The sequence below is a fragment of the Leopardus geoffroyi genome, chromosome B2, assembly GCF_018350155.1.
Source record: "Leopardus geoffroyi isolate Oge1 chromosome B2, O.geoffroyi_Oge1_pat1.0, whole genome shotgun sequence".
NCBI classification, from domain to species: Eukaryota; Metazoa; Chordata; class Mammalia; order Carnivora; family Felidae; genus Leopardus; species Leopardus geoffroyi.
The window spans coordinates 18,984,741-18,996,226 of NC_059332.1; the positions used below are offsets into that span (position 1 = coordinate 18,984,741).

General features: G+C 41.0%; 1 long non-coding RNA gene across 1 annotated transcript; it reads right to left on the minus strand.

Moving 5' to 3' along the window:
• Positions 1-6,808: 6,808 nt before the first annotated feature.
• LOC123609699 lies at positions 6,809-11,340 on the minus strand. The gene is made up of 2 exons (XR_006717910.1): positions 9,541-11,340; positions 6,809-6,970 (listed from the first exon to the last, which is right to left on the minus strand). It is a non-coding gene; the product is annotated as an uncharacterized LOC123609699 (long non-coding RNA).
• Between the last annotated feature and the right edge of the window lie 146 nt (positions 11,341-11,486).

The window sequence follows — 11,486 nt, forward strand, 5'->3', positions numbered from 1 at the left end:
GGCAAGAAGACAGGATATTTCTTTAAAGCCAAGTCCCCTCCAAACACTTGTTCCCTATCATTCAATTTCAGTAATAAAGAGCACAGATATAACTATTTGATATATATGGTTTAAAGTGAATATAATTTCCTAGCTTCATTGCGGCTAGGGCACGTTGGCAACAATATTTTCCACATGCTTTACAGTTTTAACGTGTGTCCATTAGGGGCACCTGGGTGGCTCAGTCGGTTAAGCGTCAGACTCTTGATTTCACTCTTGATTTCAGCTCAAGTCATGATCTCACGGTTTGGGAGTTTGAGCCCTGTGACGGGCTCCACACTGAACGTGGAGACCGCTTGAGATTCTCTGTCTCCCCAGCTCATGTGCACTCTCTCTCTCTCTCAAAAATAAATAAATATTTAAAAATAAAATAAAATAAAATGTGTCCTTTAGAGACAAAGTAGACACAGAGTTTAAAAGCCTAGGTTCTGGGGTCAGATGTCCTTGCAGCCATACTTTGGCTCTACCGTTTACTAATTCATCCCAGGTAAGTTAGTTGACTGCCCCCCTCTTTTCCTTCATTTTCTTTACCTGAGATTTGGGGTAATGGTAACCACCTAGGTTTACGATGAGGATTAAATGCAATAATTCATGTAAAGCGGATCATTGTCTGTGTTAGTTTCCTGGGGCTGTCATTTCAGAGTGCCACACATGTGGCAGCTTAAACAACAGGAATGTGTTGTCTCATGCTCTGGGGGCTAGAAGTCCAAGGTTAAGGTGTTGGCTGGATTGAATCCTTCTGACAGTTTTGAGGAAAGATCTGTTCCATGCCTCTCTCCTGGATTCTAGCAATTTTCTGGTCAACTTTGGCATTCTTTGGCTTGTAGATGAATCACTTCAATGTCTGCCTTCATATTTATATGACATTCTCCCTGTGTGTTCACATCTCTCTCTGTGTCCAAATTCCCCCTCCCTTTTTTAAAAATAATTTTTAAATGTTTGTTTATATTTGAGACAGAAAAAGCGGGGGGGGGGGAGTGGGGGAAGGGCAGAGAGAGAGACAGAGACAGGCTCTGAGGCTCTGAAGCTCCAAGCTCTGAGCTGTCAGCACAGACCCCAACCTGGGGCTTGAACTCACGAGCTGTGAGATCATGACCTGAGCTGAAGTCGGACACTTAACCTACCGACTCACCCAGGTGCCCCAAATTCCCCATTTTTATAAAGACACAGTCATACTGGATTAGGGCTCATGCTACTGAGCTTGTATTGATGGAATGCAAAGACTATTCCCAAATAAGTTCACAGTCATAGGTACTGGGATTTAAGACTTCAATATACTTTAAGGGAACAGGATTCAATCCATAACATTTTCCCCATCCTGAGTTATTCCTTCAGTGTCAGCCAGAGTGATTCCTTCCCTATAATGTCATAGATGTTTCTCCTCTGTTCACAAATGCTCGATGGTTTCTCAATCCAGTTAGCATAAAAGCCCATCATTCTTTAGGGGTCTTCACATCCCTGAAGACTTGGCTTCTCGCCACGGACTCCCACCACTTCGATCTGACCTCCTATTTCTCCCCTTCCTCCCTTTGTTTCAGTTCTTTTGGTTTCTTTGCTTTTTCTTGAACAAAAGGCAAGTGTGCTCTACTCACAGCCATTGCACTTGCCGTTTCTTTGTCTTATGCTATTCTCCCAGTTACATCCATGACCGACACACCTTCCCTTCATTCACATTTATTCAACTGTCTGCTTCCCAGAGAGGCTTTCCCCAAATGAAATAAAAGCTCTGAATAAAAAAAAAAAAATTGCAAGAAGTCGCTCTACCTTCCCCACTCCACCCCACTGCCTCATCCCTTACCCTGTTTCCGTTTCCTCCATAGCATGTATGATACATTCAGTGACGTACCCAATGTTTCTCTTCCCTGGCATGCCGTTTGAAGTAGAGCAAGGGCTTGGTCTTATTCATTCAGTTCCATGTGTCCATATTGCCCTGGTAGGAGGTAGATTTGAGTACATAGATTTTGAGTGGAAGGTTGAATGAATGAACTAATGAATGAATGTGCTTTGAACAGAGCCTTTCATTTTATTTTATTATTTTATTTATTTGTTTATTTTTAAAATATAATTTGTTGTCAAATTGGTTTCTGTACAGCATCCAGGGCTCATCCCAACAAGTGTCCTCCTCAATGCCCATCACCCACTTTCCCCTCTCCCCAACCCGCCATCAACCCTCCGTTTGTTCTCAGTATTTAAAAGTCTCTTATGGTTTGCCTCCCTCCCTCTCTATAACTATTTTTCCCCCTTCCCTTCCTCCATGGTCTTCGAACAGAGCCTTTTATATAATGAGTCCTAAATAAGTATTATTTATAATTCTTATACTTAATTGATTTTTTCCCAAATAGTTACTGCTGTGATCAATCTTCAATATGCTGTTTTCCTTTTTTATTTTATTCTGCCCTGGAAAATTCATGCTCAAAGCGAGAACTACATTAAAAAAGGGGGTGGGGGAGGATGGTAAGTATGATGATGAAATCAGCAATTGACAAAAATCTCGTGAAATCTCAAAAGGTGTTAATATTCTGGAAACTTAGACTCAACGAGAAGTCATTAAACTAGAAGTTTGGTGGAAAGATGAGTGCCAATTTCTCCCATTCTTTTATTTTTCAAGACAAAATTCTGTATCTTTCCATATATAGCCTTTCTCTTCCTTCTAAATCTCAGCCTAGGGGAGATTTCCAGAATGAGTCATTTATTTCCATCACTTCCAGACATGATTTATGCCTCCTCAATTTTTTTTTAGAATTTTTAATCTCTCATAGAGCATTTAAAACTTCTTAGTTGTAGGCCACATGGATGACTTAATCAATTAAGCTCCCGACTTTTGATTTCGGCTCAGGTCATGATCTCACCTTCATGGGATTGAGCCCTTACATGGGCTCGATCCTGACTGTTGAGCCTGCTAGGGATTTGCTCTCTCCCTCCCTCTCTGCCCTTCCCCTTATCACACACACTCTCTCTCAAAATCAATAAATAAACTTAAAAAAAAACTTCATTGTAAATGGGAATTATTTATATATGTGTCTCACTTCCCTTACTAAGTTGTAAATTTCGTGGAACCCAAGATGATATAATTTAACCTATATATCTCACAACATCTGGCTTGAACGAGGGGACTCAAAAACATTGTTGAATAATGAAAAAGGACCTAGTTTTAAAGCACAAATGATACCCACCGATTTCTTTTATGATTATGAAAAATAATTGGGAAACATTCCCTGGTCCTGTAAGAGGAAGATATTAAATTAAATAGAGTCCCTTTTTTATGCCATTAAACCATTATTAGTCCAGTCAAAATAATATTTCTTTACTTGTTGAGCTGTTTAATAAGACAATTAATTATCATATAATAGCTTTGGAGTAAAGGTTTATATGCGTGCAAAGGGGTATTATTCCAGAAGAGTTATGACATAGGCAATCTTTGGCTTGTGGGTGGAGTGGGTGGATGATATGATAAGATAGCAGCTGAAAAAACTTCAGTAAATTAGGAAATAAGGAATTACAACTTGCATTGTGGGAAGCTGGTGGAGAGTTCACCTTGCCTACATTTCTGATGGAGTGGTCTTAGAATTTTTTTTTTTTTTAATTACATACAAGAGCTGTTGTTTTGCATATCCATTTTGGATCTGGCCAAAATGAATCAATTTCAGCAGCTTCAAAGAGCTAAAGAGGCATGTTTAGGCATGGTAAAAACAAAACAAAAACCGGGTGCCTTCAACACTGAACAGATTCAAATCACTTAATTCACGTACGTGTTCCTTCAACAAATACATATGTGGGGCCCCTTCTGAACCAGGCGCTATTCCCTTTTTCTCACAAAGCTTACATTTGGGCGCAGGAAGACAAGAAACAAGTAAATCTAGAGTGTGGTTGCTAGTAATACTTTCAGTAAGTGTGGTGCTGAAAATAAAGCACAGGGTATGGCTGAGGATACAAATGTTATTTCATACGGGGCGAGGTCAGGAGAGATGCACTGATAAGGTGACATGTGAGTAGCATTTTAAAGGAATGGAGTATTCTACTAGGTATCTTGGAGAGATTCACGCAACAGCCATTGCAAAAACTCATGCAGGAGCATGCTCAGTGTTTGGTAAGTTCACCCTAGCCGCTGCTAATTCTCCTTCCTAGGTTTTCAGCCAATTTATACTCCCTAACTAAGGTTGAGGGGGAAAAATTGGTTAGGATATGAGAAAAATGATAATTTGTATAGTTTTGTTCATTTCAGTTCAGGCAAAAATGTTTGAGCAACTGAACTTTGGGGGTTACTTACCCTGAATATAAAGTAAAACACTCAAACATACACACACATACATGCACATACAGACAACTTCTCCCTCTATTGTTTGCTTGCCTTACGCTTTGGTATTTTTCTACTGTTGGAGAAAATGAAGCTAAAAGTATGATTAAGAACCAAGTCTGAGTCACCAGTATGGTGGTGATTTTAGATGAGTATTTGCTGATAGAGAGCTCACAGCCCATCAAAGCAAAGGTAGGGGTGCTGGTGGAATATTTTAGAAAGAAAGAGTGAGTCATTTCTTGGTGGCATTGAAGGGAAGAAAAAGAGGCTCCTTTTAAATTTGAAGATCTGGGTATATTGTGCAATTCTTTGGCCACGGTTTATATATTTTATGAAATCTGACTGTAAAATTAAGGTTTTTTTTCTTTCTATATCTATAAAGAGGGAAGCACATGAATGGAAAATACTGCTGGCCACGTCATTATGAGTGCTTTCCTCTTCAACAAATGCATTTGCCACCTGTAGGATTTATCTCCAAAAGCAGCTGGCGGCTGGAGCAAAGTTTAGTTTCTTTCCCTTCCCTTTCTCCTTTCTGTCATCTTTTGAATCTCATCTCCGCTCCTGATGTCAGATTTGTAGTGAAACGTTTTCACCTTATAGTCCTCTCTTCCTATGCCAGCGGTTCCCATGCAAGTGCAAAGACAGGAGTGTGGGGGGGGGGGCGGGGATGGGGACTGGAGACGGGGAGGTGGCAGGGGGTACGGGGAGCTGCACCATGCTTGTACGCTCTCTGAAACAAATCTGTAGTTGTTCCCAAGTAGGTGCATCTGTGCTATTATCAATACTGGCATACATATGTACAGAAACCTTGGGAACACTGCTAAGACCTGGGACCTTCTACTTGCATGAAATGACCTGTAACTCTTTCTTTCATTTACTTCCACTCCCAAGGCCTTTGACACATGTCAGAACCAGAAGTTCTTTGTGGCCTCCTCGCGCCTTAAGAATTTTGCAGCAGTGCTATGAAAAGCACATATATCTGCGAATAGATATGAGATATAAAATTGTGGGGGTTACTAACATTAGAGATATTCCCAACAGCAAAACTGATTATCTAATGTGTATACAGGCACATAAAGATATACATTAGCTTTCCCAAATTGCATAATTTCTACCCAAATTAAGCACAGGTAATTTTGTTCAGAAGTATGGCTTCCTGGCAGTGCAACATAGTTTATTACCTTTCTCTAAATTGATTCAAATTTACTTAAGTGCTCCTTCTATACTCCTAATGGTCGTGTTAAAGAAAGAAACAACAAAGGCATAGTCGTCTTGCTTACCTAATTTATTTACGGGTAATCTTCTATTAATTTTTTGCCCTTTTATTTCAAAGCAACATACAAAATGAAGAAACTTGCAAAATTGCGGAGATCTATAGTTTGCAGGGAAATAAAAATATCTTGATGAAAATTGAAAACATTATCAAATGTGTAATCAAATGTGTAATATTTGCTTCCAAAACTTCTTTTTTTTTTTTTTTAATTTTTTTTTTCAACGTTTATTTATTTTTGGGACAGAGAGAGACAGAGCATGAACGGGGGAGGGGCAGAGAGAGAGGGAGACACAGAATCGGAAACAGGCTCCAGGCTCTGAGCCGTCAGCCCAGAGCCCGACGCGGGGCTCGAACTTGCAGACCGCGAGATCGTGACCTGGCTGAAGTCGGACGCTTAACCGACTGCGCCACCCAGGCGCCCCCAAAACTTCTGATAGTATCTCAGCGTTTAGTGTTTAAGCCAAGGTCATAGGTGAGATTTTCATGTGAGCCAAGTATGTCTCTGTCCAGAAAGTGGAAACTACGGATGAATCAAGGAAAAATGTAAATCCATTTTTATATTTGGAAAATCCAACCAAGTCCTGCCATGTTTTTTCCATCCTGTGAACAAGAATTACTATTTTTTACTAGACCCAAATCTTGGAAATGTTGCCATTTTTTAAAATCTACACTGGAATACATGATATTGTGGTACTACAGACACATTTAGTCAGACATTTGCATTCATCGATTCTAAAGAAAGGTGTTGCTTTCTAAGACAACACAAAACACCCATCTTACTGAGACCTAGTTTTTTAGTGACATAGTCTCTCCCAATGAAATGGTGAATAAAATCACCATCAACAAGACACAACTTGTTTGGAGTTCTAAGCTTTAAACACCCGAGACCAAATGGATTATCCAGTATGACCTAATTTCCTGACCCTGGTTCCCTCTTGCCGACTTTCCACACTTGTAAATAGAGTGCAAATTCCAGTGAGGAAAGAAAAGAAATCCACCCCCAAGAGCCGACCTGTTAAAAATGTATCTATGCAGTAAATGTATGTACCACTGTGTAATTATAATAACATAAACAAATCCACTATAAGGACATTCACATCAGACCTAATTTCATGCTGAACTATTATAATGCAATTAACAGCCTCATAGTCCTATTTTAATTAAGCTCTGTTGTGAAATATGCAGCATTTGAACCTGTTCCGGCCTGTTTCGTCTATCATTTTATTACCGCCCTTAACTTGTTTTTCTGCTGAACGATGAGTTTCATTTAAGGATTACAGTTTGCGGGTCTGGCATTTTGTGGGTTCTTCTAAGCCACTGTGTGTCCAGATTGAGCTCTTCAGAGGCGTACTTCCTGGGCCGTCCTGGAAGGGAAGGGACGGAGTCGATTGGTTTTATGAAAGAGATTTCAGATGACAGGAGAGTTCACTTCAGACTCAGTAGGGCACAGTAGCTGTCTTCTGGCCTATCATTTCCAGAAATACTGAGTGAATCCAATTTTCCAGGGATATTACTCAGACTGCCAAATAGTTTAACCATTCCTCACTAGGAAATGGAAAACAAAGGCATCTATAGAAAATGCACTTTATAGAAAAATCATATCCTGCTTCCTTCCTTTTATCCCTCACCTACCCTAGGCAAGAATGTCTAGGTTGTCTGGTATTTGCCTTAACAAATCTTTCCTTTCCTCTATTTGGATTGCCTTCATGGTCTGAAAAAAAATCGAATGAGAAATATTGCACGTGAATATTTATCAACTATCAAAAGGCAGTTTGCTGAGAAGCTTGTTACTCTACAGCTAGTTTTAAAGAAATAGAGCGAAAAGTCAAAGAGGACATAGTCGCCAAGAATCACGTTCGCTCACATAGGTTATTCAGGCTTGAGCCAAAGGACCAAAGAAAAATCGAATGGTGATTTCCTCATCACTCCTCACCTCTGTGTCCATCCATCTGATCTGCCTTTCTTCAGATTTAGTTCCTGTTGTAAAAACCCATGTTCTTCTTCTTTTTTTAATTTTTTTTTTTTTACCTTGCCCTACTTTCTTAACCCTAGGGAGGATTTTAAGAAGGTTTCAAAGCTAAGCATCCCCAACTGCTTCAGGCTGTCTTTGGTTGTAAGTCAGAATATAAAGCAATTACCCGTAGGGTAGGATGCGTTCATGGCCAATGGGAGAATGTTCAATATATCAGCAGGTAACCGAAAATATTCTCTTCTGCGTGAACATCTGGTTCAGATTCTTAACCATTTCTAGTGAGGTTTTATGGGTCTCTTTCCCTCACCTCTGCTGTGCTCTGCCTTCTTTTCCATAAGGAGTGTGTACCCATACAGCAAAATAATGGGGTTTAACCTGATCCACATGCTTTGCTGTTGACAGGTATTCGATTATCCTATCTTAAGAACCGCTAGCTAGAAATCCTAAAAACGACCCCAATTGCTTTAGTGTTACAACTTTATGGTCCAAAAGAGGGGAGAATAACACACCCTGGCATTTTTTCTGGTTGATCTTCGATTCAAAGAACCTCAAGACAATTCCACGGGGTATAGTAGACTTAATGTCCGCAGTGCTTTTGTTAAAATGGTTGTAATGTTTGTTTATTTCTGAGAGCCAGAGAGAGACGGGACATGAGCGGGGGAGGGGCAGAGAGAGGGGGGGATGCCCGGAGTGCTTTTGACACTGCCTCTGTTCCTGGTTTTCGTGACGACCTGTGCCACACTCTTTTTGAGTCAAAAAAGGGTGTTTATAGAGTTCCCACCCAAGATAAAACAAAAACAAAACAAGAACAAAAACAACCAAAAAAATTAAAAAAAAAAAAAAGCAAAACCAAAAACCAACTTCCTTCGGATTCTTCCAGACGAGCACCTAACTCAAGGGAAAACTCCGCGTCCATGGTCATGTTCGGACACATCCCCATTCTGCAGCCACACGCGAACACACCAAGATAATAGTGTATTACGTGATCAAACGTTTAATGATCAAACATTAATAGTGTATTACGTGATCAAACGGTGTAATCAGAGGTGCATGGGCTTCGGAGTGAGACCAACCTGGGTTCAAATATCAGAGTGACTTGATTATTGTTGGGGTCTCATGTCTTTTCCCCATCTGAGCTATGTGAGAAAATTAAGGAAACCCAGGAACCAGACCGAAGGCCACAAACATGCCAGCCTCATCACTGATAAAGCCATTTGGAAGATACGGGTCTAGATCAGCTGCCAGGTGGGCTTGTTAATGCATCACCCCATAAGGAAGGAGACTCGACAAGAGACAGAGTTGGAATGCAAGGTCGATCTCAGAAGAGGATACTCTTGTTAAACCTAGACTATGGATGGGCAGAGAATATGAGTGCTTCCTAGAGGCAGCTTGGATGTAACAGAAGGAAAGGGACAGGACGGGGGGGCGGGGCGGGGGGTGGTATTCTGATTTCTTGTTCCGAGTTCACCAGGGAGAGAATAAGTAAAGTTGTGGAGAGAAGCCAGGAGTGTAGGGCTAACTAAGGTGAATAAGGATAATGAATAAGGATTATCTCTTAGTAAATATCATCACATCACTGTGTCTCCAGACAAGTTGCTTAACATTTCTGAGCCTTAGTTTCCTAATCTAGAAAAAGGGACTAATACACCAATTTGGCAGACTTGCAACGTTAAATAAAAATATACATACAGACGTGTGTGTGCGTGTGTGGTGTGTGTTAACCGCCCAGGTTAAGACCTGCCACTAAATATTGTTGACTTACTTTCAAGTCCACCTACCTCTTTCTTTCTAGACACTTAGATCAAAGGTGTCTCGGGGCAGAGAGCAACTTATGCTCTCTTTCCTAGGATTAGAAATGGTTAAAAAGGAGAGGACCAAGGAAGTGTGTCATCCAAGTGAATAAAAACTATTTAAGAAATCTCCTCGGCACGTTTTCCTGCCCAGATCCTGAAGATCACTTACCATTTGAAATGAGTCGGCTTCCAAAGTAGGAGTTGCTGCTCCGCAGACAAATGTGTACATCTTCATAGACCTGTAGGCGGACAAACGGTGTCCAGGACTGCCACATGGGTTCGTTTCATATTGCATTTCCAAGACAGAGAGGCTCTTATCTATCAAGGCTCCAATCTAACTCCCGTATCACCTGGTACTTTGTGGAAGGCGCAGAGGCTCTATGGGTCTCCCGGACACGCCATGCTTGTTCCCGTCTCATTCATTGTATTCTGCTTTTCCCGAAGCTCCGTCTTTTACATCCAGAGGCTGGGAAACATCAGTGAATGGGCGCCTTTAAAGAAGAGAAGGAGAGATGTATGTAATACCTGGCCTGGAGCTGTGGGCACAGGGCGGAGAGCTAGGTGGCCTCAGTGCTGAACCTGCACAGACTTCTTGGGGGCCTGAAGGGCGGGCTCTCATGGTTCCTGTTCTGATTTTTCCCTGGGGGTGCGTGGTGTGGCTTACCATCCTCACCAGGCGACCTCACACATTTAAGAATGAATTATAAAAATTGATTTGTGTTTGCATAGTTGCTACCACAGTTGTGACATAGTTTCATAAATTTCTCATACATTTTGAGATAGACAATGAATTGATTATCGCCCCCCACCAAAGCTGCATTACGTGCTCACTCACCGTAGCCCCATTGCAGTGGGGTCACTGGCCAGTGGGGTCTCAGGCTTTGAGGCCTCTCTTTCACTCACACCTCTGTATCTACCTAGCAACCAAACTCTGGTGGGTCTACCTCTGGAAAAGAAATCATGGACTCTGTCTCCAATCCAACCCAAATGCCAGCCCTCATCGTCTATCTTGGGTGGGATGATCTCCAATCTCTTGTCCTTCTGGTCTACCTTTCCCGATGCTTTCAGCTCTATTCCTGTAAAATACAAGTCAAATCAGGCCTCTCCTCTGTTCCAAAAACTCCCCCCCTTTATGAATTACAATCAAAGTATGTTAGCACAGCGTCTGACAGCTTTGCAATCCCAGATGATGTTTCCAGCCTCATATCCTGGCCCTCACACCCTGCTACAATCCAATCCACGGGACCATTCATCAGCCCTTGAGTCCAACGTGCACGTTTGCATATCAGTACCATTAGGACTACTGCTCCTTTGCGAGAAACACCTATGGTTCTTTTCACACCTACTGAAATCCTGCGAGGGTCTTGAGATACAATTCAAGTCTTACTTCCTCCATAAGGTTCCTTCTGTGTACTCATCACAGCTAAAGTTGGGTTAAATGTATGCTTACCATGAATTCCTGCTAGACTGTTAGCTCCTAAAACATATTTCGATTTTCTCAGAAACCTTAGAATGGATCCTCAGTAAACTCCAGTTTCTAATTATAATAGACCTTGATCTTTTCTCATTCAAGCCATTTACCACTTCTGTACCTGTTCATCCAGATTTCAATCTTGCCTTTTTAGTTTCAAAGAAAAAAGAATCACTAGACTTGAAGTAACAAGTAATTGGCCAGAACTTTCTTTCAGTTTGCTATATCTTTACATATTTCTGAGGGTTTAAAGTATTTGTGAAATGTATTAGGAGGAGTTAACTTTGGAGCACACGTTTGATATGAACTTCCTGCAAAAAAACAGATAAATGTTTCCTGCCTCAGAAAAAAATCAGTGAGGAAAGAAATCCATTGACTACTTTCCTCTGTCTACTTCTGAAACTACGGCATCTACAGATATGAAAATTGGAAATTATAGAAAGCATCTATATAGCTCAATGGGTGTAGGAAATGATAAGATATCTGGAGACTAGAAGGTTTATCAGCCACAAACAAATGTTATAATGGTACAGTCTAATCTTCATCACCAATATTTAAAGTTTTTAAAAAAGAGAGGGGGCAGACAGAGGAGACAGAGAATCCCAAGCAGACTCTGCGTCATCAGCGCAGAGACTGATAACAGG